Consider the following 27,019-nt stretch of genomic DNA (forward strand, 5'->3'; position numbering starts at 1 on the left):
TGTTCAATCTATGATTTAGGGCCATAAACATGTGTTTACAGCCCTAGAACACTCATGGGCCGTGAACACATATAAGATGGGTTTTTGAGCCCCAAACCCCTCCCAAATCACTTTTGGAGCTTGAAATCGACTTAAGGACTTGGTGGATTGGACTTAGAACACCTTGAACTCATCATTTAGGGAGTAAACATGAGTTTACGGCCCAAGCACATGCTTGGACCGTAAACACCAATTCATGGGGAGTAAACTCATTTTAAGGTGTTAAGATGCCACTTAAACACACCATAGACCTTGGAATAAAGTCTAGAAGCAACCACAATCAAGTTAAGGGCCTTAAGCATGATAAAAACTACTCCCTTAGGAGTTCACGGCCGTGAACCCCCCAAGGATAGGTTCATGGGCCGTAAACTCCTATATCTGAGTCAAATGATGCCCTAAATTCATCCCAAGGCTTGTATAATGACTTAGAATCACTTGTAAATGACCTTGGACCACCAAAACATCAAAGGAAGGTGTGTGGGGGAGCTTATGACCGTAAACTCCATTAGATGGTCCATATGTTGGTTTAATTCATTCCTATACCCTAGATCTGATCCTAGCTAATTTTCCCAAGTGATATAAGACCATTTAGCACCCTAGAACACCCCACCATGAGTTTACGACCATAAACTCATGGGGAGTGGGTCATTAGGGCCATAAACTCTCTTGGGAGTTTACTCTTGAAGAGTAAACTCCATATCCAAGTCATATATGTCCGTAGATGTCACCCGGGTCACTCCAAACACTCGAAATGAAGTGTTTTTGCGACTAGAAGTGTATATCCTCAACTAATTAGTAGTACAAAGCCTAATTAGATACAAATGTGTATCTTTTCATATTACATATGAACCTCACACGCACTCAAGCCCCAAACTGACGTTTAGCATCCAAACCGACACATTCCACGACTGGTGAGTTCATACCCCCACTCTTTTTCCGTGTTTTTCAAATGTTTTCAGGGGGGAATACAAGCAAAAGTACAAGGAAATCTTGTAATCAAACTTATTATTTCAGTTCAAATGTTTATATTTTCTATGTTTTTAATATCGAAAACTGTGTTAACCAATAATTCGAATTGCAGAGTTAGCCTTCAGACAAATCATAGATTTATTGATAAAGTGTTATAACCTATGTTATATTTCATACTTTACGAATAATTTATACTAATCATCAATTAGGATTAATACTAATAAGATATGCCCTCAGTTAGAAACAAAACGAATACGAAAGTACAGTTAGAAACAGAGCGAATACGAAAGTACAGTTAGAATTAGAGCGATTACGAAAGTACAGTTAGAAATAAAGCGAATACGAAAGTTGTCACACCCCCAAACCAAGGATGGCGGAAACGTCCAGGGGTGGAGGACTTCATGTACAGTATCACAACAACATGTATAATAGTGCTCAAAGTAAATACAACCATCATAAATATAATTGAAAAAGTTATGCCAAAGTTTATGTTTACATGTTTCAAAATCAATTACATTATGATGACAAAAGTAAATCATTGACGGTTTAACGTTCCATCCTCAAGGCGCTGAAGTTTTTCCTGTTTCACTGATTTCCTGAGAATACAAGTAGTTTTGAAAAGTGTCAACAATTAAGTTGGTGAGTTCATAAGAGTTTTGTTTGAAGTAGAAACCGTTTTCCTTGTAAAATCGATATAGGTTGATTTCTAGAAAATCCAATATTTTCTTAGTTAAGTGTGAATAGAAATATTCCTATATGATGCATTAATGAACCCTAGAATGACCCGTAGAGTTCCTCTGTAATCGTCCAACGTATATAAGTTATATAAGGTTTAAATTAGATGAAACGTTGAATATAGTGGGTTTGCCCTAGGTCCACAACCCAACGAGGAACAGGAGATGAGGCGGGCCCCACTAATTCTAAGCCAATCGAGACTAAATTCTTATATGACTCAAACATATACGCTCAGCGATTATAGTTGAATTCTAACAATTCTAGATGAAATATAGTTTTTAATATCATAATTACTATCTTAAGTGAACCTGGTACTTTGTATCGATACCCCCTTTTTGTATAAAGACCCGACACTTTGTATTTGTACCCCTTTTTGTATAAAAGTTTGGTACTTTGTATTTGTACCCCTTTTTGTGTATAAACCCGGCACTCTGTATTTGTACCCCCTTTTTGTATAAAAACCGACACTTTGTATTTGTACCCCTTTTTGTATATAAACCCGAAACTTTGTATTTGTACCCCTTTTTGTATATAAACCCGACACTTTGTATTTGTACCTCTTTTTGTATAAAAACCCGGTACTTTGTATTTGTACCCCCTTTTGTATATAAACCCGACACTTTGTATTTGTACCCTTTCTTTTTGTACGAGTGTGTTATGTAAATGATCATAAACTATACCTATTATAGTTTATTAAAATGTCTGAAATGTATATGTACCCTAACTATACCTATTATAGTCTAGTATGTTTCTTTGTGGTGTTTAAGAATCCCATTCTATGTAAGTCAAATGTATAGTACAATATAGCTATGTTTAACTTGCTTTGTTTTGTACTAATGATTATGATGGAGGATTCTTATAAATTCAGTAAGTAATTTACTATTATACAAATATATTATAACAAGAAATACATGTAATATATGAAGTCATCAAAGACTTAACACTTTGCTTAACATGTTACAAAGTGTTTTAATAGTTAGAAGCTGTTAACTAATTCTTAATCTTTCTGCACTGTTTTAGAAAAATCATACGAAGTCGAAAACTAGATCCGTAAATTCTGAGAGTTCCTAAAATGAGTCTAGTTTACTCATAATTTTTATCATGATTTTGGAAGCCTTTAACTTGTCTTAAAATGCTCATATTCACAGACTGGTCCGGATTTGTGTTTGAAAAGACAAGATGTTTTGTAAAAATCATCATAAATTGTAGAAAAATCGTGTGGAGATGTGCAAGTAGTAATTTTAAAGCTAATAAGTGGAACTACTTGCACCTAAAACAGTTTTGAAAACTAAAATGTTTAAGTTGTCCAAAACAGTCCGTGAATGGGGTTGAACTTTTCTGATGAAGGCTGTTATAAAAGTTTAGTTATGTTCTTGGTGTTTTAACTTGTATTCCCCCCTTAAAAACTTGAGAAAACATTAAAATGTAGGGGTATGAACTCACCTTGAGTGATTTCAGTAGATAAGTGTTGAAGAAGAGAAGTGTTCAACCCAAGAACACTTGAAGATTCGAAGATCTAACACAATTATGATGTAGTTTGTGTAAGATATCCATGATTTGAGTAGAAGAAGTGAAATAATCATAAGGAAAATGGATTATGCTTACCAAATGTGGAGGAAAAACCCAAGATCAGCCCTTGAATCTCGAATTTCTGGAGAGAGGAAGTGAGAGAGGAAAGAGTTTGATCTTTTTGGTGAAATGAGAGAAAATGGGAGAAATGAGGAGAGAGGATGAATGTCCAGCTCTCAAAAATGTGGGAAAGGGTGATAATTAAGTGGAAAGGATATTGATGTGACCTAGGTAAGGTGGGGAGGTGTGGCTGGTCATAGAGTGGGTGTGGGAGTGGTTGTTTGTGTCATAAGGTAAAGCAAAGTCAACACTCCACCTCTTTGTACTTTACCCACTAGCTTTTATTATTTAAATAAATATTTTCATGAAAATATGATTAAATTGTGAATATTTAGGGTTCATTATGTTAAAATATAATTTTGGGTGAAAATGCCGCGTTAAAATAATTAAAAACGGGCCTTAAACGCAAAACTACGCGAAAACCGGGAGAAAATGGGTTTCCAGTGAGACCTCTCGGTCCTAGGCCGAGGTTCGGTCCCTAGGCCGAGGTTCGGTCCTTGCTATGGCCGAATCCGAAATGATGCGAAATAGAGGGAAACGAAGGGAGGGCTCGGGTCCGCATGTCAGGCTCGGTCCGAAGGTAAGAGGCGAAGATGGTCAGACCCGAAATGAGCCGAATGAACAGTGGCTTCGGGTTCGGTCCCCCCCCCCTCCCCCTGTGCGAGGTTCGGCCATGAGAGGACCTCTCAGGTTCGGTTCCTTCTGGAGCCTTCGGGTTCGGGTCTTCTTGGTCTTGGTCCCTAAGAGGACTTTCGGGTCCTAAGAGGCTTCGGTCCCAAGGGAAGGGTTTCGGGTCCTTAAGCCTATTTTTCTCGTTTTTACCCCGTTTCAAGCAGTTTTTGACCTGGTTAAGGGTCGGAATGACCCGAAAGACTCCAAAAAGTTACGGAAACTTTTGAGAGAGATTTGGGTGAGATTTCACATACTTGGAGAGATTTCTCATACAAAGAGATATTTGGGAGAGATTTCACATACTTGGAGAGATTTCTCATACAAAGAGATATTTGGGAGAGATTTCACATACTTGGAGAGATTTCTCATTCAAAGAGATATTTTGGAGAGATTTCACATACTTGGAGATATTTCTCATACAAAGAGATATTTGGGAGAGATTTCATGTACTTGGAGAGATTTCTCATTCAAAGAGATATTTGGGAGAGATTTCACATACTTGGAGAGATTTCTCATACAAAGAGATATTTGGGAGAGATTTCATGTACTTGGAGAGATTTCTCATTCAAAGAGATATTTGGGAGAGATTCTTGATAAGAAGAGATAGAGTGAAAACGATTGAGAGAGGTTTCATGTGTGGCATTTGTGAGTGTCTGGCTTCGCAATGCAGGGTCCGTAAACCCCGTTATGCCTTGTTTAAGGATCTTACACACTCTCGATGAGTATGCAACATTGTTTTATCGGTTTGGCTCGTCACTTACCATAGATTTGGGTTAAGGAGATCTAAATGTACGTACTTTTCGATTTATGATCTCTCCTTAGAATAGCGAGTTGTTTAGTAATTACACAACGTAAAGCCTAGTACATAAGGGTTAGTCGAGTTGACCGGTTTGACTTGTTGACTTTATTTGACTTTGAATTGACCAGAATTTGACGGTTGTCACATCATCCCCCCGTTAGAGGGAATTTCGTCCCGAAATTTGCACTTTGAATGGGGATCCAAGAATTTGGAGGAAAGATGGGGGGGGGGGGGAACTTTTCGCAGTACAAGAAATTGATTATGGTGAGGAATAACTCGCCCGATGTCACATGACGGTCTTGGAATTTCTTATTGTTTATGCTCTCACTCTAATCCTAGACATTACTACTATGCATGCTTTAATTGATGCTAGATTTGACATATAAAGAAATTTAGAATTTAAATGTCGATGTTAGAAACACGTACTGATATTTGCGGGAAGTTCCGGGGTGGTCTCTCCTTCGGTGATCGCAAGCACCCTTCCACCACCTCCGACATCTCTTGTTCTTGGGCAGTCCCTTTTAAAGTGTCCCGTTTCTCCACACTTGTAACAGGCTGGGCTTACTCCAAAGCTAGGGACCTGGTTGATGGGTCGTGTTGGTGCCTTACAGAAACGAACAGTGTACCCCTCTCTGTCGCAGTTTTTGCAATGCATCTTCCGGCAAGCCCCGATGTGATGGAAGTTACACTTGTTGCATTTCAGAAGGGTTTCGGCGTATGGTTTCATGGGAGTTGGTGTGGTGAGGGTTGTGGCAGCATGAACAACAAAGATCTGTTGCTTCATAGCGAGATCCTGGGCTGATTGGTCCTTCTTGTTGTCCCAAAACTTTCTTTTGTTGTTCCCTCCTCTTGCTTGGGTAAGGGTGGTTGTCATAGTGTCATGGTTGGCATGATGGTCGATGAGTTGTTGTGCCAACTCCTTGGCGCTGTCGAAGGTAGTTGGTCTTGAGGCCAGCACGCTATCTTGAATTTCGGGGGACAATCCCCAGAGGTATCGCTCCAACTTTTTGTCTTCCGAGGTGACCATAGCGGGACAAAGGAGTGCTAGATCACAAAATCGGTTGGTGTAAGTTGTAAGGTTGGAGCCTGCCATTATGAGATTCCACAGTTCTTGCTCCAGCTTTTGCACTTCGCCTCTTGAGCAATATTCTTTCAACATCATCTTCTTTAAGTCCTCCTAACTTAACAAGTTAGCCATTACAAGCGTAAGCGACTTAACTCTGCCGTTCCACCAAGTGAGAGCTCTTCCGATGAAGGTGAATGTCGCGTACTTGACTTTGCTCGCTTCAGGGCAAGCACAAATCTCAAAGATTGCTTCGGTTCTGTCGAACCATTGAATTAGTGTGAGGACGCCCCCACTTTCATCGAAAGAATCGGGTTTGCCATTTGTGAAGTCCTTGTAAATGCATTCCTTTGTGCGTCCTGTACTATCCCCGTGGTTAGAGTTTGTGGCTCCAGATCCAGCACCACCAGTGCTATTTGTACCAATTTGTGACATTGCAGCTACCACGGCTGCTGTTACTGCAGCTTGGAACATTGTGGGATCAAACTGAGGAGGTGGTGTTGGAGGTGGTGGCGCTGTGCTGCCGGAAGGTCTAGGTCTTTTCCTTGGTGGCATAGTTCTGTCATGAGTTTGCAAAAAAATGATCAGATGGTAAGTTTCTACTAGCAAAGACAAGTCAATTGTTATAGAATTAGATTTTTCTGCATTATTCTCCGATTTAGGAATGCCTTATATGTAATTCATAAAGGAAGTCCATATGAATGAACTTCATGAGTTCAGTAGGTTTTGTATCCAAGTGAAACCTTGAAATTTGATACCACCTTTGAAAGAGAATTAGGAACGATCCCGGAGCTAAACTACACTAGTCTAACAACTTGACTAGAGTGGGTTTCAGATGGACTCCTATGGTAGTATGATGGAAGTATTTGGATAAGGGGTGAAACATAATTTAGCTGACTGACAATGTCATTGATGTTTATGGTGTAACAGGCTTTGGAAAATTGACCTTATAGAGGGTCTTACATTACTTCCGGAGCAGGAGAGTTTTGGCCGTCTAAAGGCCTAACCAAAAGTACCTATAGTACAAGATAGTTTCATAGAGAATGCCACATAGGACATATATAGGAAAAAAATCCTTGTTAATAGGGAAAGAAAGTAAGGCATCTACTACTGGCGGCGGTCTTCCCTCTGGTGAACCCTCAGTTCAGCTAGTTGTCGCTCCATATCAAGCATGGTCCTTTCGTACACCCTCTAGCGTACTTGGAGTTCTATGACTTCGGTTCGTGTTTCAGCTAGTGCTTGCAACAGGGTTTCATGGTCTCTCTCAGGTTTTTCATGATTGTGCTCAAGGCGATTGGTGTGGATCATATGCATTCATGCATTTGCATCAACCTCTGTAGTACGATGGAGAGTTGCTCTGCTCTGAATCTCGTTTCTGGTAACCCTACGGACCAGGATTGGAAGAATTCTATCTGCTGATCTTCCTTTGCTTTTGTTGTAAAAGCTTCGTTCTCTATTAAACGACATAGGTTGGTCTTGTTCTTCTCTCCAGGTTTCCAAGCACTCTACCCAAGAAGGCATCGGGCCTTGAAAAACCGGACGAGGGTTGGGATTTGCAACAAGGGTCATCGGGGGTAGGTTCTCCACTTCAGGTTCGGAGTCAGAATTATCAGCAAAGCTGTCAGCTTGGTGACCATCCATATGGATTGGATAATCATTCTTTGGCTCCTCTCCAAGCCATTCAGTATTGTCGTGGTTGGGGTAGTACGGGTCATTGTGGGGATGGAATCCAGCCATGATATCTTCGCGAGAAATGGGGATATAAGAAATAACTAAGTAGACGTACTAATTAGATAATTATAAGATGATCTTTATCAGGTACTTCAACATATTTTTTAGTGCATACTAGTTATATGTATTTGGGACAGGATAGACCTTCGAATAAGCGACCCTAACTCTCAATCCCCAATCCAACAAGAACAGGAAGTAAAGCAAAGATCCACGGATTCTAAGTCTATGACATCCTGGATACATATAATTTTAATGTATCCACTAAGCAATTATTGACCTATTGATAAAAATCTATTTAGTTCTTAGATAAGTAATTATAATAACGCAAAATACCACTATGGTATTTCATTGTGGTAGTGTTGGTAAGTTTTTAGACTTGTTGCCATATCACAACCATTCTTGGGCATATACTAATCACTCCTCGGACCAGCATAGTTGATCAGGCTATGCCACTCCCAAGACTGACCATACATCCCCAAGCTTACCTGTGATATCCAACAATCATTACTTTTGTTTTGTTCTAGTATGATGATGACCTTAGTATGTATGCATGCATGTATACTTTTAACAAGAAGCTATTTATTTTTAAAAGTATAGTTGTTTTGAAAACTTTAAATCAGAGACCTTAGTCCAAATGCATTTATAGTTTGTATATCTTATGTGGTTCGATATACTTAGTTCACTATAAACAATGCTCTGATACTAATCTGTCACACCCCCAAACCAAGGATGGCGGAAACGTCCAGTGGTGGAGGACTTCATGTACAGTATCACAACAACATGTATAATAGTGCTCAAAGTAAATACAACCATCATAAATATAATTGAAAAAGTTATGCCAAAGTTTAAGCTTACATGTTTCAAAATCAATTACATTATGATGACAAAAGTAAATCGTTGACGGTTTAACGTCCCATCCTCAAGGCGCTGAAGTTTTTCTTGTTTCACTGATTTCCTGAGAATACAAGTAGTTTTGAAAAGTGTCAACAATTAAGTTGGTGAGTTCATACCCCTAAATTTTAATGTTTTCTCAAGTTTTTAAGGGGGGAATACAAGTTAAAACACCAAGAACATAACTAAACTTTTCTAACAGCCTTCATCAGAAAAGTTCAACCCCATTCACGGACTGTTTTGGACAACTTAAACATTTTAGTTTTCAAAATTGTTTTAGGTGAAAGTATTTCCACTTATTAGCTTTAAAATTACTACTTGCACATCTCCACACGATTTTTCTACAATTTATGATGATTTTTACAAAACAGCTTGTCTTTTCAAACACAAATCCGAACCAGTATGTGAATATGAGCATTTTAAAACAAGTTAAAGGCTTCCAAAAATCATGATAAGAATTATGAGTAAACTAGACTCATTTTAGGAACTCTCAGAATTTACGGATCTAGTTTTCGACTTCGTATGATTTTTCTAAAACAGTGCAGAAAGATTAAGAATTAGTTAACAACTTCTAACTATCAAAACACTTTGTAACATGTTGAGCAAAGTGTTAAGTCTTTGATGACTTCATATATTACATGTATTTCTTGTTATGATATATTTGTATAATAGGAAATTACTTACTGAATTTATAAGAATCCTCCATCATAATCATTAGTACAAAACAAAGCAAGTTAAACATAGCTATATTGTACTATACATTTGACTTACATAGAATGGGATTCTTAAACACCACAAAGAAACATACTAAACTATAATAGGTATAGTTAGGGTACATATACATTTCAAACATTTTAATAAACTATAATAGGTATAGTTTATGATCATTTACATAACACACCCGTACAAAAAGAAAGGGTACAAATACAAAGTGTCGGGTTTATATACAAAAGGGGGTACAAATACAAAGTACCGGGTTTTTATACAAAAAAGGGTACAAATACAAAGTGTCGGGTTTATATACAAAAAGGGGTACAAATATAAAGTGTCGGGTTTATATACAAAAAGGGATACAAATACAAAGTGCCGGTTTTTATAAAAAAGGGGGTACAAATACAGAGTGTCGGGTTTATACACAAAAAGGGGTACAAATACAAAGTACCAAACTTTTATACAAAAAGGGGTACAAATACAAAGTGTCGGGTCTTTATACAAAAAGGGGGTATCGATACAAAGTACCAGGTTCACTTAAGATAGTAATTATGATATTAAAAACTATATTTCATCTAGAATTGTTAGAATTCAACTATAATCGCTGAGCGTATATGTTTGAGTCATATAAGAATTTAGTCTCGATTGGCTTAGAATTAGTGGGGCCCGCCTCATCTCCTGTTCCTCGTTGGGTTGTGGACCTAGGGCAGACCCACTATATTCAACGTTTTATCTAATTTAAACCTTATATAACTTATATACATTGGACGATTATAGAGGAACTCTACGGGTCATTCTAGGTTTCATTAATGCATCATATAGGAATATTTCTATTCACACTTAACTAAGAAAATATTGGATTTTCTGGAAATAAAACTATATCGATTTTACAAGGAAAACGGTTTCTACTTCAAACAAAACTCTTATGAACTCACCAACTTAATTGTTGACACTTTTCAAAACTACTTGTATTCTCAGGAAATCAGTGAAACAGGAAAAACTTCAGCGCCTTGAGGATGGGACGTTAAACCGTCAACGATTTACTTTTGTCATCATAATGTAATTGATTTTGAAACATCTAAACATAAACTTTGGCATAACTTTTTCAATTATATTTATGATGGTTGTATTTACTTTGAGCACTATTATACATGTTGTTGTGATACTGTACATGAAGTCCTCCACCCCTGGACGTTTCCGCCATCCTTGGTTTGGGGGTGTGACAAAAGTACAGTTAGAATCAGAGCGAATACGAAAGTGCAGTTAGAAACAGAGCAAATACAAAAGTGCAGTTAGAATCATAGCGAATACAAAAGTACAGTTAGAAACAGATCGAATACGAGAGTACAGTTAGAAACAGAGCAAATACGAAAGTACATTTGGAAACAGAGCGAATACGAAAGTACAACTAGGAATAAAACGAATACTAATAAAATACGAATACGAATACGAATACGAAAGTATGCCTTTGGATACATTCGAGTGTAGGACAACTAGGATATCAGAGTACCTAACTAATACGACAAGTATGATAGATACTAGGGCATAGCATTCCAAACGAATAACTAACTCACATATAGGAAAATAAGGGTTTTTCCTGGGATAACGAAATGTTTCAAATTAAACTGTAGGATAACCGAATAACTAAACTTTACTTATAAGAAAATATGAGATTTTCTTGGATAATGACTTTTTCTTTTACAAAAACTAAACCGCTTATGAGCTCACCAGCTTTATGCTGATTTTCAAACTGCTTGTACTCTCAGGTCCACATTAGACAGGTACATCGCGACCTTTCGGAGAAGACGGAGCATATAGAAGACTCGTCTTAACTTTTGTTCATATGATATATATGTATAACCTTTGTAACTCCATGTTTTCAAACAATGTAAATATTTCTATGCAATGTAATGTTTTGTGTTTACTATGCTTACTATGTACATTGGTTGCGATATACATGCTGTCCTCCGCCCCATAACATTTCCGCCATCAGTTTCAGGGTGTGACAGATTGGTATCAGAGCCCTTGTTTATAGTGAACTAGTATACCAAACCTTACATGGTATAAGACTATAAACACCAAGGGGCCTAAGTGCTCTGAACTTAAAGTATACCTTAAAATATAAGTATTTTCAAAAGTATACAAAGTATACCTAACCGTCAAAATCCGTAACTACAAGTAGAATGAAGCATATGTAAATGGGTGTTGTACACTGTGGTTAAACCTCGGCAGTTATGTAGTCGTGTCTAGGATCAATATACCCTGGCCAACTATATTCATTCGAGACACGACCAACATGTTCTTGGGAGTGACTGTGGTGTCGGCATGCCTAAAACTTACCTAATACCCAAACAACGAGTCGTCGTTGCAGCGAGACATGAAATACTATAAGAGTATTTCTCGAGCCAAATCTGTTATAGAAATCCTCATTCCAGCGTTGCTCCTCAATCATTCCTTTAGCGATAGTTTATCTGTTTTGATAACTCTTTCCCGCTTTATCGCTTAATAGAATTCTATATCTGTCATAATGAGATATCCCTTGTATCATATCTCTTGATTCAATTCAGAGGACTTACCATCCTCTCTTCCTGATCTTTTTAGATCAAGATGACTCCAAGAAAGAGACCCAGTTCAAAGAACAACAACAACCCTCCGCCACCACCTCCTCCTTAATTTGATCCTGTCGTGTTCCAGGCAGTTGTTGCTGCCGCAGTGGCAGCCGCCATGTCTCACATAAACCCCGGTGGTTCAGGGGGTGGTACCCAAACCCAAAACCAGGAAGGTAGCCAGGGACACCAGAAGGAGTGTTCCTATAAGGAACACATTCTTCAATGGCACAGGAGGTATCATTGCCCTAACTAGGTGGTTAGAGAAAATCGAATCTATCTTCAAGATCTGTGCTTGTTCAAATCCGACAAGGTGAAATTCGCCGCCTGCACATTCACCGATAAAGCTCTGACTTGGTGGAACGTCCGAGTCAAATCTATAACTCTACTTGTAGCCAATACTATGGGTTGGGAAGTCATGAAGGAACTTCTGCGTGCAGAGTACTACCCTCAGGGCGAAATACAGAAGCTGGAGCATGAACTCTGGAACCTGAAGATGAAAGGTTCCGATATTGCCGCTTACACTTCAAGGTTTGACGACTTGGTGCTTCTTTGTCCGGGGATGGTTACCCCGGAAAGCAAAAAGGTTGAGAGGTTCATCTAGGGGTTGACCCAGCCAACCAAAGGGAACATTTTAGCTGCGAAGCGGGATACATACTACAACACCAAATACCTAGTGCAAATCTTGATCGACCATAGTGAGGAAATAGAGGAAACAACACCCACTTTTGAGCCCACAGAGAGAAGTGGTGAGAAAAGAAAGTTTTGGGAGACTAAGGAGAAAAGTTAGCCTTCACAGGAGTTCTCGAAGAAACAGCAGATAGTGGCAGTCCATGCTGCCACTAACCCTGCTGCTGATTCTGTCGTTGGTTCCTCAGCCCAAGCACCTATCACCAGATATGCCGGTATTCTTCTGTGGTGTAACCGATGCAGTTACCACCATCGTATTCCAGGTCCATGTCGTGAGAAGTTTTGCAAACACTGTGGCCAAGAGGGTCACCTTGCGCGAAGCTGCAGAAAACCAACCAGCCAAGCTTTCGGAGCAGGTATCAGTCAGGCCTGCTATGGTTGCGGTGAAGTCGGGCAGTATAAAAGAAACTACCCTAAGGCAGCAACAACTGGCAACACCGGGAGAGTCCTTGCTATGGGACAAAATGAGACAGCCACCGATCCCACCATTGCCACAGGTATATTCCTTTTCAATAACCCTTATGCTTGCAATCCTTTTCAATCCTAATACTGAAAGATAATCTATTAGCCATTCATTCAAATATCTTCATAAACATAGTCCTCAACTAGTAACCGAAATGTTTATCGTCAAGATAGCTATCGGTGAGAAAGAGAGCATTATCAATAAACTTAGTTCCCAGCCTATGGGATCAATAAGAAACACGAAGTTAAAGATCTCGAGAGCATCCCCGAAGTCTGCAATTTTTCCTGATGCCTTTTTCGAAGAGCTCACGGAAATTCCTTTCGGACGCCAAATAGAGTTTTGTATCAATTCCCGAAGCAAATCTTATAGTCAAATATCCGCATCGATAGGCTCCAGCAGAAATGCAGAAGTTACCCAGTCAACTTCAGGTTCACAGGAATGATGTTTCCAAAGCAACATTTAGGACTCGACATAGTCACTACGAAGATGTAGTGATGCCCTTCGGTCCAACCATTTTCTTTAGTCACGTAAGAAGCGAAGAAGGCGTGTTACATTTTGAAACGCGTAAAACTAAACCCGAGGTACATAGAACTTTTCGAAATCCTCATTAGGATCGATTCCATGGCCTACCAACTCCGACTACCCTCATAACTTAGCAACATTCATCCGATATTCCACGTCTCTGTCCTTAAGAAGTTCCTACCCGATGAAACCCTAGTAATCCCTTTAATGAGACCGAAATCAACGAAAGTATGAACCTCATGTTAGAACTAATCGAAATCATAGATCGAGAGATTTAAATGTACGAATAAAATTCATATCCCGATAAGTGAAGGATCCGAATCCACTTGGGAGCATGAAGATCCGATGAAACAGAAGTATCCGTATATCCTCACCTGGGTCACTCCAAACACTCGAAATGAAGTGCTTTCGCGACTAGAAGTGTATATCCTCAACTAATTAGTAGTACAAAGCCTAATTAGATACAAATGTGTATCTTTTCATATTACATAGGAACCTCGCACGCGCTCAAGCCCCGAACTGATGTTTAGCATCCAAACTGACACATTCCGCGACTGGTGAGTTCATACCCCTACTTTTTTTCCGTGTTTTTCAAATGTTTTCAGGGGGAATACAAGCAAAAGTACAAGGAAATCTTGTACTCAAACTTATTATTTAAGTTCAAATGTTTATATTTTGTATATTTTTAATATCGAAAACTATGTTAACCAATAATTCGAATTGCAGAGTTAGCCTTCAGACAAATCATAGATTTCTTGATAAAGTGTTATAACCTATGTTATATTTCATAATTTACGAATAATTTATACTAATAATCAATTAGGATTAATACTAATAACATATGCCATCAGTTAGAAACAAAACGAATACGAAAATACAGTTAGAAACAGAGCGAATACGAAAGTACAGTTAGAATGAGAGCGAATACGAAAGTACAGTTAGAAACAGAGCGAATACAAAAGTACAGTTAGAATCAGAGAGAATACGAAAGTACAGTTAGAAACAGAGCGAATACAAAAGTACAGTTATAAACAGAGCGAATACGAAAGTACAATTAGAATCAGAGCGAATACGAAAGTACAGTTAGAAACAGAGCGAATACGAAAGTACAGCTAGGAATAAAATGAATACTAATAAAATAAGAATAAGAATACGAATACGAATACGAATACAAATACGAAAGTACGCCTTTGGATACATTCGAGTGTAGGACAACTAGGATATCAGAATACCTAACTAATACGACAAGTATGATGGATACTAGGGCATAATATTCCAAATGAATAACTAACTCACATATAGGAAAATAAGGGTTTTTCCTGGGATAACGAAATGTTTCAAATTAAACTGTAGGATAACCGAATAACTAAACTTTACTTATAAGAAAATATAGGATTTTCTTGGATAACGACTTTTTCAGAAAACCAAAGGAAACCTGTTCTTTTACAAAAACTAAACCGCTTATGAACTCACCAGCTTTATGCTGATTTTCAAACTGCTTGTATTCTCAGGTCCACATTAGACATGTACATCACGATCTATTGGAGAAGATGGAGTGTATAGAAGACTCGTCTTAACTTTTGTTCATATGATATATATATATATATATATATATATATATATATATGTATAACCTTTGTAACTCCTTGTTTTCAAACAATGTAAATATTTCTATGCAATGTAATGTTTTGTGTTTACTATGCTTACTATGTACATTGGTTGCTATATACATGATGTCCTCCGCCCCAGAACGTTTCCGTAATCGGTTTCAGGGTGTGACACTTTGGGACTACTATGAGACAGACTATGACATGATCCTTAGTGATCTTATCTATTTTCTTGGTGCTGCGGAATCAACAATGATTTGGAACACTAGTAAAGCAAATTTTGTTAGAAGATCAACTTCCCAAACCTTAAATAGACATTGACAATGGTAGCATTGGATATCTAGAAAAAGGATTTCTCTTCCCAATGGACAGGGATCGGCCATAGTCAACTCGGTTGACCAAATGGTAAAGAGAAAGGCTAAGTCTGTGATAGTCTCATGTGCCATTACCAAAGGGTCCATATAATTTATTGCCAAAGGGAGGGACACTGATTGTGAAGTTGCCATATTTACTTGAAAGATCATAAGATTGATTAGGTCAAGAAGTTTGACTCTACTTCAGTTAAAGTCCACTGTCTAACTCTATTAAGTTCCTATTTGGAGATTCTTATTACATAATGTGAATGGGTCACATGTTGATGTTTTTAAGAATCAAAGAAAATATAGGAAGCTTAAAGGAAGTATATGCTGATTCTGATTGCGAAGATGGGTTTCGATCGCATGGTTCAGTGATCAGAATTTTGAGCTGTTACTTGAGAGTTATGATATATTACTTAGGAATAGATAACAACAAGGTTTTCATATGGATTGTAAGGATAAATTTTTCCGCAAAGTGTGTAAAATAAAAAAGGGGGTTTTAATTTTATTTATTTTAAAAATATCCTTACAATGGCATTTGTGAAAAATTGTTGCTTATATGTTTCCAGTAATAGCAATATTGGAAAGTGGATTTGATTCGTTCTTTTATGGTAGTGTCAGAAATTTTCAAAATGAGGAAAGGTTCTCATCACCCAAGTTTCAATTGGACTGAAACTTGGAATCATACAAGCTGTATTATATGAAGGATGAGAATTTTCATCTTTGGAAAATTAAGACTAATTTCTTATGTGAACAAGGATAGGACTAGAGGGATCAGGTACACTGGGTGTGTGCTGGTCAAGGTCCACCACAAAGATCGATTCGTCGTGATTTACTAAATTTTAGTAAGTATGATTTACTTATAAGGTTAAGTATAATTCTGTAACATTGAAAAGTTTTCAATGTGTGACAGAACGAATGGGAAAGAATCAAATTAGGCAGAAAGATAAAAGTTTCAAAAACCAGAAAAGATGGGAGAGTACTTTAGTATCGTGTTTTATGAGCATCTTAATGATTAAGATACCATATCACAAATTCATACTCTAAGGACATCTTAGTGCATTGTTATGACTAAGAAGAGGGGTCATGAATTGTTGGAATGGTTAAAATCAAGAAGATGAATCATACTTCGTTCCAAAACAACTCTTAGAGTCATACACCAAGATTGTAACATTGAGTGACATAAAGTAAGGTTTAAAACACTTATCAAATGTAGTTGAAAATGTTTTCTACTCCTGTACATTTAAAATTGGTAAGTTGTGATGTCTTGGATAAGATAAAGACCAATTAAGACCAATTGTGTGAAGTGTTTATCTTGATAAGAATCCGCACTATCCTTTGAATATTTGTTTTGTCAATGAATGGTCATTGACTAGGGAAACTTATATGTCAAGAGGAAAGTGGGAGTCTTAAAGATCCTGAAAGGATTTCAAGATTTAATCAAGAGTAAAACCTGAGTTTTATCACTAGCACACGACTTAAGGTTTGCAACCTATTAAGTTGACATAGTTGTTGTTTCTATGTCTGTTCCTATTAAGTTGACTATGCATGTGAGTTCTGTTAGTTCTAAACTGTATGCATAACAGCTTAGAAGCATTGGTGAGCCTTGTGCTACCAGGTGACAAGAAATAAAGATTTAACAAGTTCAATCCATGTAAGGCTAAATTTGTCACTAACCTTGTCTTGTGATTATGGTTTTGATAGATTCACATGGATAGGAACTCATACACCATAAAATCTAAGTGTCATAAGGTTTCTCTCCAATTCATGAGAATGATGGTGAGGAAACGCTTTCACTAAGTAGATTTTAAGTAGATAGCAATTGTGTTATATGCATTTTCAAAAGTTGTTAGTGGAGCGTGTGTAGTTAACCGACACACTAACATGGACTTGTGAGAAATGGAAAAGGTCTAAACAATTGAGACTATGATTATGGCATCCCTTTTTCATAATTCTTGAAATTGTTTAGACACACATGTGAGCTATCTACGGAAGGGTGTATGAATCTAAATTTTAGAAGTCCAACCGATTTCTGAATACATGTCAAAGCTAGTGGGAGCATAAGTGTTATGCTAATAGTCATCATGTTAGTGGGAGCATGATAATTATGATTATCATTATTGCAAGCTAGCAATATTAATTATAGAAAAACAAAAGTTTCAATTCGTGAAGTTGCAGGGGTTGGAAAATTGTTTTGCTATAATTAAGGGAGAGGAAATTATACTTCAATTCAATTCTAAAAGCTTGGATTGAGATTTTAATCATCTTTAGTCAAGTGTATATATATATATATATATATATATATGTGTGTGTGTGTGTGTGTGTGTATTTTATGTTGGAATGGTTCAACTTATAGAAATTCTATATATATTGCGTTATCAAAATCCGGGTATGATTACGGCATCCCTCTTCATAGTTAAATTTTGAAAACATGGAAAATAAAATTATTGTAGCAAAAGACTGGTCTAGTATCATGTCTTTATGTGAGACGTCATGAATCGTGTCCCATATGCTTCGGATATAGGATCGATTTCATGTGCTATAATATTCATCCTTTCTAAATATATTCATCCTTTCTAAAGTTTCCAAATGCTCAGGGCATTTAGAAGGGAAAAGTCTAGAACTGGATATGACTAAATTGATTAAGCAATTGTCGAGAACAATCCGAGGTTTGCCAATGATTGGTTGCTCAGGGACATTTGGATGTATTGTGTTAATTTTGGCAGGACCATATTGATATTTTCTGAAAAGAAGCAACTCTTGTTCAGAAGTGATAGTCAAAATGGGACTATGGAAATGTCTCTATAGGTGGAAGTTATTCAATCTATGTAACATTAGAAAGCCTTAATGCAAGAAGGATGTTCAAAGCAATGTACTTTGAATATGAGACTTCGTTTCCATAGAGTTGATCTTCTTTGGAATACTCTGTAATGACTAGTGACAAGGTTTTGGTGACTTTATGCATAATCATTACAAGAGGAACGTTGCATATAAGTTTAAAATCTAACTGATTTCGGTAAATGGTGAGAATTAGGAATTCTTATAATTACAATAAGGATTTGGGATTGTTAAACGAGCATCATTGGAATCATGTTCAATTGATCTATTTCACAAAAGTAAAGATCATAGACAAACATAGTTTGCATACATGGTGTATGGCATAACCATTGTTTAGAAAACAAAGTGTACATGCTAGGAGCATGGGATGACTGTTGTTTTATTCAAGTATTAAGTTGATTATATGAAACATTATACAATGAATAATTTGTAATCAATATGGTGATAAATAAAAAGTGGTTCTATTTATATTCAAAAGGGTTCTGAGACCATATTAGATTCGATTATTATTGTGTTTCACTTTGCATGTTTTGACTTCTAGAATAGCTAGGTTATTCTTTCGAATGACTAAGTTGTTTAAACACTCCACAGTCGTTCGTATATTGGAAGTAGGTACGAATTAATACTGTCATGAATCGAGGTTGTAGATAGCTAAATGTGTGTAGAAATAGCAATGGTTGCTATAACATTCATGAGTGCTCATAAGTTATGAGTATTGGAATTAACCCACGCTCACTTGTATCACTTCATGGAATTCATCTCGAGTGATCGTGAGACAATAATATCATATAAGTCTTCAAACCTAGAGATATGAGTTGTTACCTATGAGTTGGTTGTGCATCGATTGCATGTAAATGCATCAGTAACTTGATGTTATAAAACGTGCCTTTGTGTACAATTCAACAACTAGTAGAACAAGCATATGAGTCAAAGTTTATCTGTTCCTTCTAGAAATAGAAGCGATATCTGGGCCCCTCGATGATTTTGTCTTGACCCATGTACCGGGTCCGGTCAGAACTAAATTGATGTGCTCAGTTAAGTTCTTTGTCAAACAAATCGGAAATCGAGAAACAACTGCGAGACAATAAGTAAGACATTGTTCCATGTATTTTTCCGGCTGATATCATTAGAACAGAGGACTATATGGTCACTTATCTAAAACATCGCTTCATAGTTCAACATAGTTTTCGAGAGCTACGATTGCCGGTTGGTTCCTGAATTAATATTGGCAAATACAATTATTAGACTTATCCAAGTGGGAGTCTGTTGGATAATGTGTCTAAGTCCATAACTTATTTGATATATATTTGACCCGACCCGGCATGGTCCATTTGGGTTGCACTTCACCCAAACTATTTATGGATAATTTTATGAGAATTGTATACTTATGATTTATTAATATATTATAAGTTATAATATATTAATATAAATTCATGTTATTTAATTAGTTTTAATCTTGAATTGATTATGAATTAATTTAGTGATTAAAAGGAAGACTAATTAAATCATGGGCTATTATATTTATATGGTGTGGGCTAATACTCATTTGTTAATGGGCTAAGCTTATATGGAAGTCCATGGGTGATCCATGGAGCTTTTAACCCATGGATCCTTGGAAAGGAAAAGACATGGGTTATTAGGGTTTCACCCTAACCATGCACACTATATGAACAAGCTTATGTTGCATGAAATAGCACCCGAGAGTGTGTGTGTAAGGTGTGGCCGATTTCTAAGAGTGTGTATACTCTCTCATAAAGTTTTCCAAGTTTGTGGTGATTTGTGATTTCCATTTGAGGCATTCACATTATTGGTGCTTGGCTCTCAAACTCCAAGTAATCAACACTCATCAAAAGGTATGTAATTCATCTAGTTCCTTTTATGTTTAAAAGTTCCCCATGCCATGCTATATAAGTTATAAACCTTGGAAAACAAATTTTGCATGTATTTAGATAAACATAGATCCAAGGTTTATTAGGGTTGCATGTACACTTAGGAAGTGTTAGAATGCTCAAAACCCAACAACATCATCCCATCCTTTAGAGGGAATTTCATCCCGAAATTAAATAAAAAGTTAATATTTGTGGATTTAGGGAAAGAGATGCGAGTACTTTGTTTCATCTGATCTTCGCGTTCGCAAGTATATTCAAGTCCCCGCTTTGCATTCCATCAGACCTTCACAATCGGTATGCGACTTTGTTTTGTTCTTTTAATTTCCCTATCTATGATCTCAATTGGTTCCTTTACAAAGTGAAGACTCTCGTTGATTTCGATTTCGTCTAGAGGGACGACTAGGGTCTCATCGGACAAACATTTCTTCAAGTTTGACTCATGAAAGGTAGGATGTACGTTTTTGAGTTCCTGCGGTAGGCAAAGTTTGTATGCTACCGAGTCGATCCTTGCAAGGATCTCGAATGGTTCGATATATCTTGGGTTTAGTTTCCTATGTTTGCCAAAATGTATTAACCCCTTCCAGGGCGAGACCTTCAATAGTACTTGGTCTCCAACCTGAAATTTTAAGGGCTTCCGTCTTTTGTCCGCATAACTCTTTTGTCTGTTTCTTGAAGCTTTTGGTCATTCCCGAATTTGTACTATCTTCTCAGTTGTTTCTCTTATAACTTTCGGGCCTATGAGAGCGTTGTTGGGTACTTGTCCCTTGGCTAGTTGCGTGTAACCCACTTCAGCTTAGCACAGTGGTGATCTGCACTTGCGGCCATAGAGGGCTTCGGATGGAGCAACTTTAATGCTGGAGTGATAGCTATTGTTGTATGAGAATTCAACTAGTGGTAAATGGGTATCCCATGCTTTACCAAAATCTATTACACAAGCTCTTAGCATATCTCCCACGGTTTGTATGGTCCTCTCACTTTGACTGTCGGTTTGTGTATGGTAAGCGGTACTCATGTCTAGTTTCAGTCCAAGAGATTTTTGTAGCGTCTGCCAGAATCGCGAGGTGAACCTACTATCTCCGTCAGAGATAATGGATATTGGTACACCATATAGTCGTAATATCTCTCGGATGTATGTTCGAGCTAGCCTCTCCATCTTGTTAGTTTCCTTTATGGGTAGGAAGTGTGCGGATTTTGTTAACCTATCGACGATCACCCAGATGGTGTCTATCCCACATGATGTCTTGGGTAATTTGGTTATGAAATCCATGGTTATCCGCTCCCACTTCCACTCGGGTATTTTAGGTTGTTGTAGTAACCCTGAAGGTTTTTGGTACTCTATCTTGAATTTGGAGCAAGTCAGACACTTGCCCACATAGGTAGCGATCTCTGCTTTCATGTTCGGCCACCAATACAATCTCTTGAGGTCCAGATACATCTTGTATGAACCTGGATGCATAGAGTATCATGTCTTATGAGCCTCATTCATGACCACGTCTCTGAACCCACCAAACTTCGGTGTACAGATCCGATCCACGAAGTAACAAACTCTGTCACCCTTGACTTCAAGATTCTTATCCATTCCCCTTAAAGCCTCACCCATCACATTCTCTATCTCCAAATCTTTAAGGCAAAAATAACTGCTCCCAGTTCGAGGTCATGTGTAGTGTAGTTGACCTCGTGCGTCTTGAGTTGTCTCGTGGCGTAGGCGATGACTTTTCCTCGTTGCATTAGAATACATCCCACACCTTGATTATATGCATCACAGTAGATCACGAAGTGTTCTGTTCCTTCTGGTAGGGACAATATAGGTGCGCTGTATAGGGCTTGCTTCAGTGTTTGGAATGCATCATTTTGTCTTTCTTCCCATTTGAAAATTACACCCTTTTGGGTCAAGGTGGTAAGTGGTTGAGCAATCTTCAAGAAGTTCTGTATAAACCTTTGATAGTAGCCAGCAAGGCCCAAGAATTGTCGAATTTCCGTTAGGGTCTTTGGGACTGGCCAATTCTCGATTGCCTTGATTTTGGAAGGGTCCACGTGTATCCCGGCCTTGCTAACCACGTGTCCCAGGAAATCTACTTTCCGAATCCAAAATTTGCACTTTGAGAATTTTGCGTATAACTTTTCTTTCCTTAGAGTTTCCGAGATTTATCGGAGGCGTTGATCGTGTTCTTTATTCTTCGAATAAATGAGTAGATCGTCTATGAACACGATCACAAGTTTGTCCAGGAATGAACGACACAATCGATTCATTAAGTCCATGAACACCGCCGATGCATTTGTTAATCAAAAGGGCATCACTACAAACTCGTAGTGACCGTAACGGGTTCAAAAGGCTGTTTTGGGAACATCTCCTTCCAAGACTCGCAGCTGATGATACCAAGACTCGCAGCTGATGATACCCAGCTGATGATACCCGGATCTCTGATACAAAAGTTAAATTAAAGTAAGACTTTTAGACGAGTTCTTGTTCTATAACAATTTTTTGGGATTCGACAAGTACTACTTGCGACGTAGGTTGCGCTTGGAGCTTGACTCCGTATCTAATTGCTTTGCTTCTATAAGACCCCTATCGAAGGCGACTTGCTGTTCCTTTATCTCAGAGAGGGCTGAAATCAGTTGTGCTTGGAATGTGTCGGTTCGGAGTTGGGCATTATCTTGTGCCCTGTCCAGTTGATGGATGTCAGAAGTGTGAACTTGTACCTCCACGTTGACTTCACGAATCCGGTTAGCTTGAACCCCGAATTGATAGGACTGGGTGGCTAGTTTGCCCACCATGACTGGGAGTGCTCGGTCGGCTGAACCTCCATCCATGATGTCGTAGAAGTCCCAAGACATACCGTAGGGAGGATGCACTCCTTGCTGTTCGCTCAAATGGTGAAGGTGGCTTCCCCATATGGGAGTTGGTCCCTGAAAGTTTCTCCTAACTGCGGAAGGTTGAGCGACTGGTGGGTTGATTAATTCTGGTTCTGAGTCTGTCCTAGAGTCCTCCCCTTCCTCCAACTCTATAGGTTCCTCGTCCTCTTCGGGGTCCTCCTTTATCCATCCTCCATTTCCCTGATTCGGGTAATAGGGATCCCCTTGTAGCACCTGGTTCTTGGTACGTATTCTTTTATTAATATTTTTGCATTTTGGCCTTGGACTCAGCGAGTTGAAGGACCAACTTGCCGAGTAGAAGCGGGATGAGACGCGGGGCTTAAGCTGTGGACTCGGCGAGTAGCCCTGTCTAGACAAAAAACCTAACCCGAGGGTTTTCACCCTATTTAAACACCTTAACTCAGCCTCCTTCGTCCCATATGTTCCCAGAAGACCCCCAAAGCAAACCCTAGCCGTTATTGAAGCAATCTAAGGCATTTGGAGTGATATTTGTGCTTTTGTGACCCAAGGAAGGAAGGAAAAGCTTGAAGGATCAAGAGGAGGCTATAAGGATCCGATTTTGAGCATCATTTGCAGTCTTCAGAAGGTATAAAGTCTATACCATGTTTGTTCTTTTGATAGATCCTATTTTGTGGAGTTTTAGGGATTTTATAAGACATTTTGGTCACCAACCATGATTGCAAGCATGGTTAGGGGTTGATGTTTCAGATCTAGGCTCTTATAGGGGTTACAAGGCAGAAAGGAGTGGCTCTTGCACTCAAAGAAGGCCCCATGCATTGTAAGAGATTGTTTTAGGACCTTTTGAGCTCAAAGTACCTGCAAGCACGTAAAGGTTGTAACTTTATGTGCTAGATTGATTGTAGAAGCATAGATCATCTTTTGATCAAGGGTTGTATATCATAAATCGAAGATTTAGTGAGAGGATGTGACCAACTCGACGAGTCCGTTCATGGACTCGGAAAGTCTAAGGTTTTTGTCCCATATCATCTGAGGGTCATAAGGACCTAGTTGAGTGTTGAAAAGTTTTAGGGGGTCCCGGGGAGTGACCCAACGTTCTGGACGAAGCCATTGTTCTGGAAGCTCATGGGACTCGGCGAGTGCATGAGCAGACACGATGAGTCTAAGGCAAGCTTATTAAGGACGAAAATGAACTCGACGATTTGTTCATACAACTCGGCGAGTCAAGGACAGGACCTGTGTATCAATTGAAGATGCAGTGTATGACTAAGTGTTTTGTGGGAATTATAGCCGGGGGATTTCCGGAGTAACAACGATAGCAGTCAGAGCATTCCCGCACAGATCAGCAGCTACTATGAGGTGAGTTACCTTCTAGTAGCGGTGGGTCTACGGCTATAATGTCAGCCCACCAGTAGGAGTTGTATAATTAGATGATTGTCTTTGTGATATCATCTAGGTTTGCTACTACTTGATATGTTATATGCTGGCATGATATGTTATATGTGATAGTAGTAGAGTTCGGTTGTTAGGACCGAAGGGTAGGTCAGACACCCCAAATATGTCTGATACTATGTGCTGATATGTTTATATGTTGGCATGATATGTTATATGTGATAGCGGTAGTAGGAGGGCAATAGTCCCCAAGTTTGGTTGTTAGGACCACAGGGTAGTTCGGACACCCTAGATATGTCTGATAGTATGTTTATGTTATGATATATGTGATAGTAGCAGTAAGGGGTGGAATAGTCCCCGAGGGTCGGTTGTTAGGACCGAAGGGTAGGTCAGCACCCCATTATGCCTTGACATGGGTAGGACGGCACCCTATAATGGCTGCATGGGTAGGATGACACCCCATAATGGCCGCATGGGTAGGTCGGCACCCCAGAATGGCCGTACCGGCTAGGTCGAGCACCCCAAAATTGCCCGACAATATGTATGCTATGTGATTGCATGGTATGTGGTACGATGGGGGAACTCACTAAGCTTTGTGCTTACAGTTTACATTTTTAGTTCCAGGTACCTCTTCAGTGAAGGGGAAGGAGCTGGCGTGGTAGCGGCACATCATACACACACTCTTTGTTTTCCACATTATGAGTTATTCTAGGATTTGTATTCTGACATTATTATGTTTTTATGATTCAGTTTTCAGATACGAGACATGCTTTTCTTAAATAATATGATCGGTTGATATTTTGATACAAATGTTGTGCAAATCACTTAATCAAAAAATGAAAATTTTGGTCGTGAAAATTGCGTCGTTACACCCCTGGTGGATGGAATCCAACCATTGTGTCTGTACGAGAATAGAGGTATGAGAATTGTTTAGAATTTTTATTAACATGTAAATCTAGACGTGTAAGTTAAACTATTATATTTACCAAATGATCCTATAGTATTTAAGTTTGTTTGTATATCTTATGTGGTTCGATTTACTTAGTTCACTATAAACAATGCTCTGATACCAATCCGTCACACCCCCAAACCAGAACGGTGGAATCGTTCGAGGGTGGATGACTTCATGTAGTATCGTAATAGTTGAATACATAGTAAAGAAAGTAAACACAACCATCATATATATAATTTAAGAGTTACATTGTTGGTTGATACTTGTTTCAAAAACAAATTACAACATGATGACAAAATGAGTTTAAAACAGATGCTTTAGCATCACTTCTCCAAAAGCTGAAGTTTACCGGTATTACTGAATCCCAAAGAAATATAAGTAGATTTGAAAGAGTAGATCAAAATTTAAGCTGGTGAGTTCATAAGTATTTAATGTCAATGTTTGTATAAATCTGAATGAGTTTGTTTGTAGATGTTTGAAAATTCCTAGAAAATCCCATATTTCCTACTAGTATAAAAGTAGTATTCTACTAAGACCCGACTGTTTCGAACGTTGTTTCTAAAATTTCAATATTTTTCCATATGTGTAAGGTAGTTAAAAAGTTCCAACTTTTATTATGCAATAGTGATTTTCATACATAGAATAGTAGATTGTGACAATCGTCAATTTCTGGTCAAGTCAAAGTCAAATAAAGTCAACAAGTCAAACCGGTCAACTCAATTAACCCGGGTACATTAGGGTTTACGTTATGTAATCAATGTACAATTCACTATTCTAATGAGAAAACGTCATTTGGAAAATTCGTATGTTTGAATTTCCTTAGCCTTAATAATGCTAAACAATGAACCAAAGCGATAAAACACTATTACACACTCATCGGGAGTGTGTAGGACACTAAAACTTTGCTTAAAGGGGTTTACAGACCTTGCGTCATGAAGCCAGACACTCAAAAATATCACAAACAAAACCTTTATCAATTTTTTTCACTCTATCTCTCTCTATTTGAAATCTCTCCCAAATCTCTCTCAAAAGTTCTCGTAACTTTTTGAAATCATTCGGGTCATCCCAACCCTTAACCATGTCAAAAACGGCTTGAAATGGGGTAAAAATGAGTAAAATAGGCTTAAGGACCCAAAATTCCTCTTAAAGGGACGAACCTTCTTAGGGCCGAAGGTCCTCTTAGGGACTGAGACTGTTGAGAACCGAAGCTCCAGGCCCGAACCCGAAGCCTCAAGGCCGAACCCGAAGCCTCAGGCCCAAACCCGAAGCCTCAGGAGCCAAACTCGAAGCCTCAAGGGCCAAACCCGAAGCCTCAGAATAGGACCCGAAGCCTCAGGGCTGAACCCAAAGCCTCAAGAACCGAACCTCGGCCAGGACCGAGAGGCCTCGCTGGAAGCACAAAACTTCCCGGTTTTCGACTACGACTTCATTTTAAGCCCGTTTTTCATCATTTTAACGCGGTATTTTCACCCAAAACTTTATTTTACCATATAAGGCCCCATATTTATTAATTAACCATTTTTTGGGGATAAATCTTATCCAAGAAGAGTGGGTGAAGTACAAGAGGTGGAGTGTTGACTTTTCTTTAGTTTATGACACAAGCAACCACCCATACCCATTCCATGACCAACCC

The sequence above is a fragment of the Lactuca saligna genome, chromosome 1, assembly GCF_052625555.1.
Source record: "Lactuca saligna cultivar CGN05327 chromosome 1, ASM5262555v1, whole genome shotgun sequence".
NCBI lineage: Eukaryota > Viridiplantae > Streptophyta > Magnoliopsida > Asterales > Asteraceae > Lactuca > Lactuca saligna.